The sequence below is a fragment of the Oncorhynchus gorbuscha genome, unplaced genomic scaffold, assembly GCF_021184085.1.
Source record: "Oncorhynchus gorbuscha isolate QuinsamMale2020 ecotype Even-year unplaced genomic scaffold, OgorEven_v1.0 Un_scaffold_12462, whole genome shotgun sequence".
Lineage (NCBI taxonomy): Eukaryota > Metazoa > Chordata > Actinopteri > Salmoniformes > Salmonidae > Oncorhynchus > Oncorhynchus gorbuscha.
The window spans coordinates 453-6,673 of NW_025744559.1; the positions used below are offsets into that span (position 1 = coordinate 453).

At 43.4% G+C, this 6,221-nt stretch overlaps 1 pseudogene; it reads right to left on the reverse strand.

The window, feature by feature from the left end:
• Nucleotides 1-749: 749 nt before the first annotated feature.
• On the reverse strand, nucleotides 750-4,424 carry LOC124016945 (annotated as a pseudogene).
• Between the last annotated feature and the right edge of the window lie 1,797 nt (nucleotides 4,425-6,221).

Below are 6,221 nucleotides of genomic sequence, written 5' to 3' on the forward strand. Positions count from 1 at the left end.
GTGTGACAAAACTGAACATTCTAGGGCTGCCTTTTATTTTCCCCAGCACTAGGTGCACCTGTGTAAAGATCATTCTGTTTAATGAACTTCTTGATATGCCACACCTGTCAGGTGGATGGATTATCTTGGCAAAGCAGAAATGTTCACTAACAGAGATGTAAACAAATTTGAGAAAAATAAACTTTTTGAGCGTATGGAAAATTTCTGGATCTTTTATTTCAGCTCATGAAACATGGGACCAACACTTTCCATGTTGCGTTTATAAGTTTAATGAACAAAACAATCCCAGACACGCTATGAAATTGGGCAAAATATTAAATAATAAAACCAGTTATGTGAAAGTTGTGTTTTTTCAAGTACATGTGCTTTGTAATACAATGATGCTTCAAATCCTGTTGTTTGAAAGGAAAACAAAACTGTAATAAGGACTAATAGACAATAACATGCATTTGAGCAGAAGCTGACAGCTATACAATGATGAATTCTCCTCTTCCAAGCTCACTGTGTAAATCTGTATATCTACAGTATACATACAGTTTTCATAAGAGTACAGTGTTCTAGACTTTGGTCTAAGATAGCCAGATACATTAACATTTTATATACCGAGGCGTTCCTGTCTTTAATTCCAATATCTTCAGATCACAGATAAACTCTGAAAGGGGTGTAACTTAATAAAAATGGCATTGTGAAACATAAAAGTAAAACAGGCAACAATTGATTTACAGTAGCAAGCTACCCACTCAAGGTTTGGCACGTAAGAGCTATTTAAGACAATCGTGCAGGACTCGGCCCCACCAAGTGGTGTGGAGGTCTACCAATGTGTTGGCGGTTCTATTAATTAAGGGTTTAGCCTGAAGACCCTCCCTCCTCCTTGCTGCTGTCCATCATAGAGAAACTCATTGTTAACGGCTGGAATGGTGCCAGCACTGCGAGAGTCAGTTTTAAACTCCTCCCATCATTCTGTCAACTTGCTCTTCGTCTTCGGGCTGTTCTCCACCTGCCACCAACACACATATTTAAATACATTCCATTTGGATAGCTACATTTTGCTTACAGTCTCCCCCCCCCCCTGACTACAACCTACAAACTCCTAGTCTTTTCCAGTAATCCGAATCACAAACCTCAATACTATTGAATAGTTTTAAAATGTTCTAAACTTCATTAGGCACAGCAAGTAAGAGTTCCTCAGGTCCTCTCTTTTGTCTGAAGTTTGCTTCAGAAAAATAAACTGTTTCTATTCTATTGTCTCCTGGAGAGCCCTCCTGGTTTTCACATCTCTTGGCTGTAAATAGATTTTAGTGGTTCTCACCTACTGCCTGGGCCTCAACCTCTCCGGAGTCGTCGTCAGGGAACTGGGGTCATCAGGGGGCCAACGGAGCTCGCCACTCTCCACCTCCCCACTCGGAGGGCTCCACCACGATGGACGGAAGCCGTCGACAGTTTGGGGAACCGCTCGTGGGAGTCCGGAAAGATCTGGAAACACAATCACGTCGGGGTAACCAAAGAATAAGGGGAAGATCTGGGAAACAGGGTAAGGTTTGGGGTGTACTGAACAGAACTGAATTCAACACTGAGTTGCTAGTAAAGCCAATCCTGTTGGATTACTTTCATAACACCACTGTGTGAGGGGGGATTACTTCCATAACACCACTGTGTGAGGGGGGATTACTTCCATAACACCACTGTGTGAGGGGGGATTACTTCCATAACACCACTGTGTGAGGGGGATTACTTCCATAACACCACTGTGTGAGGGGGGGATTACTTAACACCACTGTGTAACACCACTGTGTGGGGGATTACTTCCATAACACCACTGTGTGAGGGGGGGATTACTTCCATAACACCACTGTGTGAGGGGGGATTACTTCCATAACACCACTGTGTGGGGGGGGATTACTTCCATAACACCACTGTGTGAGGGGGGATTACTTCCATAACACCACTGTGTGAGGGGGGGATTACTTCCATAACACCACTGTGTGAGGGGGGATTACTCCATAACACCACTGTGTGAGGGGGGATTACATAACACCACTGTGTGAGGGGGGATTACTTCCATAACACCACTGTGTGGGGGGATTAACACCACTGTGTGGGGGGGATTACTTCCATAACACCACTGTGTGGGGGGGGATTACTTCCATAACACCACTGTGTGGGGGGGATTACTTCCATAACACCACTGTGTGGGGGGATTACTTCCATAACACCACTGTGTGGTGTGGGGGAGATTACTTCCATAACACCACTGTGTGAGGGGGGATTACTTCCATAACACCACTGTGTGGGGGGGATTACTTCCATAACACCACTGTGTGAGGGGGGGATTACTTCTATAACACCACTGTGTGAGGGGGGGGGATTACTCCATAACACCACTGTGTGGGGGGGGGATTACTTCCATAACACCACTGTGTGGGGGGATTACTTCCATAACACCACTGTGTGGTGTGGGGGAGATTACTTCCATAACACCACTGTGTGAGGGGGGGGATTACTTCCATAACACCACTGTGTGGGGGGATTACTTCCATAACACCACTGTGTGGGGGGTGAATTACTTCCATAACACCACTGTGTGAGGGGGGATTACTTCCATAACACCACTGTGTGGGGGGGAATTACTTCCATAACACCACTGTGTGGGGGGGAATTACTTCCATAACACCACTGTGTGTGGGGGGATTACTTCCATAACACCACTGTGTGAGGGGGATTACTTCCATAACACCACTGTGTGGGGGTGGGGGAATTACTTCCATAACACCACTGTGTGGGGGGAATTACTTCCATAACACCACTGTGTGTGGGGGGATTACTTCCATAACACCACTGTGTGAGGGGGATTACTTCCATAACACCACTGTGTGGGGGGGGAATTACTTCCATAACACCACTGTGTGTGGGGGGATTACTTCCATAACACCACTGTGTGAGGGGGGGATTACTTCCATAACACCACTGTGTGAGGGGGGGGATTACTTCCATAACACCACTGTACTGAAGGAGGAAGAGAGGGGTCAGCGAGGGAAACCTGCAACTGCATAGGGGGCTAGCTGGTTGGCTGAGAAAGTAACAGTTTGCCCCTGGATTAGCTGCCATCTCTTACTTGAGAGATTTCACTGGCTTTAGACAATGAATTGAGCCAAATCCATAAAGACCCTACATGCACATGGCCTTCTAAAAGTAATGACACACATTTTATTTACTTTGGAGTCACAAGAGAGAAGCCAGTTCTTTGGAGGTACCTTTGAAGTCAATGGGTCTTTGAAGTCACTGGGTCATACAAGTCACTGGGTCGTACAAGTCACTGGGTCTTTGAAGTCACTGGGTCGTACAAGTCACTAGGTCTTTGAAGTCACTGGGTCTTTGAAGTCACTGGGTCTTTGAAGTCACTGGGTCTTTGAAGTCACTGGGTCTTTGAAGTCACTGGGTCTTTGAAGTCACTGGGTCGTACAAGTCACTGGGTCGTACAAGTCACTGGGTCGTACAAGTCACTGGGTCGTACAAGTCACAAGTCACTGGGTCTTTGAAGTCACTGGGTCTTTGAAGTCACTGGGTCTTTGAAGTCACTGGGTCTTTGAAGTCACTGGGTCTTTGAAGTCACTGGGTCTTTGAAGTCACTGGGTCTTCACTGTAAAAAGTTAGCAGAAATCAGATGGGATTTTTTCCAGAGGATGAGAGGAGGATGAAAGGGGAGGCTGTGATGGAGGTGCAGTCAGAAATAGCCTTGCTGTCAGTTTAGAGCAATGGAGGGACATTTGCACTTGTCATGGGTCTACAGGGAAGTAGAGAGGAGAAGAGAGAGATCTGAGAGAGTGACATGGAGTATGTGTGTGTGTGTGTGTGTGTGTGTGTGTGTGTGTGTGTGTGTGTGTGTGTGTGTGTGTGTGTGTGTGTGTGTGTGTGTGTGTGTGTGTGTGTGTGTGTGTGTGTGTGTGTGTGTGTGTGTGTGTGTGTGTGTGTGTGTTGTGTGTTGCTCATCATTTGGTTGTGCATGTACACAATTCTTATGTTGTGCTGTAGTGTGTGTTGTTGGTTTTATTTTTTTTGTGTCTGTTTGAATTAGTCCCACCTGAAAGGATATGCCCTCGTCTGCTGGGGCACCTCCGACGGTGAAGTCTCCCACCGTCGAATCACAGGTGTTCATCACTTCTGTCATCCCGTCAGTAAGCCTCGCCTTCACCCAAACCAAAACAAAAAGAAAGGCGGACATTTTCTCAGTAACAAAGCCATAAAGTACGGCCCCGTTACAAACCAAACATCCCTACAACTAGTCCCAAGGGCTTAACAGGTGTGAACAATATTGGCAGGGTTTTTTTTCTAAGTTGCATACATTTACTTTAGATGGAAAAATACTTTCATTGTAAACTTAAACCACGAACTAGATACAAATCATGTAGAAAATATAATGCTGCTATATATGATCCTTGAGAACTAACACTCACCTAAATAAAAGCTAGACAGTTTGAGCAAAAGAACACAGCATTAGCCATGGCAAAATGTATGAAATTGCAGGAAATTAGCTTTGAAACTAACATTTTATTTCAGCTTCATGGCAAAATGTGTAGAATTACAAGAAATTAGCATTGAAGCTGAAGAAAAAAAATCTGTAGAATTGCATGAAAATAGTTTTAAAAATGCTAAAAAATACAGTGCCAAGATGGAGCTTAATGACAGCCAATCATGCTCATGGGGAGCATGGGGGGGGAGGTGCCATGCTCATTGCCACGCCCACCACCTAAGACCCTTTTTGATCTGCCAAAGAATAACTGTAATTGGGAAAGTCTATCTAGTACCATACTCCTGATTCCTATCCTCTCTGTTTTTAGCTGTGAGTCTCATCATAGCAAGATAGCACAAACCCGGGGCAAGTAATGAATGATTGGTTTGGAATTGGGCCTTTCTGTGTCAGTCATTAAGGCTGTGTTTACACAGGCAGCCCAGTTCTGATCTTTTGACTAACTGTTGGAAGAATATCTGATCTGATTGGTCAAAAGGCCAATTGGCGGAGATCAGAATTGGGCTGCCTGTGTAAACACAGCCAATGTACATTTGCGTATTTTCATTTCTCATTTGCCAAAGAATGCTACAGGGCCTGATTCTGCTCATGCACCAACAAAATACTCTCAGCAAATTGGCAATGTGTTGCAAGAATGTTAACAAAAGGTTATGGGAAAGCTTGAGTTCAGGTAATGTCTGCTGCATGATATCACAGTATCATTAGATTGTGCTCTTGGTAAGTCCGTCATTATAAATAAGAATGTATTCTTAACTGACTTGAATAGTTAAATAAAGGTTAAATAATTTAATGAGAATGTTACCTAACGTTTACCTAACATTTTGGAAATATCCTCCATTACAGCAGGTGGAGCTATGGGGGTAGCCAGTTCAAAGCTCAACCACACCATTTAGATTTTTGCTGTGTCATAAAATTAACCTTGTGTGTCTAAATGATGTATACTTTACTTAATCTTTTTCCACTGAGTCTGTGCTACAGTCTTCACTGCTCTACTCGTGGCAAGAAAAATGTTCATTCAAACGAGCATTCTTTTTATAGAGAAGATGAGGGCGTGAGTTGGAGCATAATGTCTGACATGCTCCGGGGTGAAGTTTCCTAAGTACAGATCAAGGATCAGCTTCCTCTCCCCCAATTCTAACCTTAACCATTAGTGGGAGAAATGCTAAACTGACCCAAGATCAGTGAACTTCACCCTACTCTGTCTGACACCAGGAACAAGGATGCAACTGCTGCTGGGAATGTAAATAATTCAGGTTTAACATGTTCAACATTAAAATGAAGTTGTTCTGCTTCGGTGCCAATAAGGGAACAGTTGTAGCCTTATTCCCTTTTGAGTTCTAGTTTCAGTCAGGAACGGAAAATCACTAGCATAGTGTGCGTTTCTTTCAAAACAATGCATTTTATCCAAGATAAAGATATTTCATAAAACTAAGCGGCACTGAGAACAGCTGGGAAAAAAACCATAACTTTTGTTTAGAACTTTCATCAAATAGTAAATCCAACAAGTCTCCACATTCACTTCCACATTTTTACTTTGGTTGGAAAACTGATTTTTTTTTGTGAACAATTGTTTTCATTGAGTCAATCAATTGGTACAATCAATGAAAAACAATACAATTGACCATTTTTAGGACAACCCCATCTTCCACCTCATCCCTAGGAAAGTTTTATATTTATGTTTATTTATACATTTTTT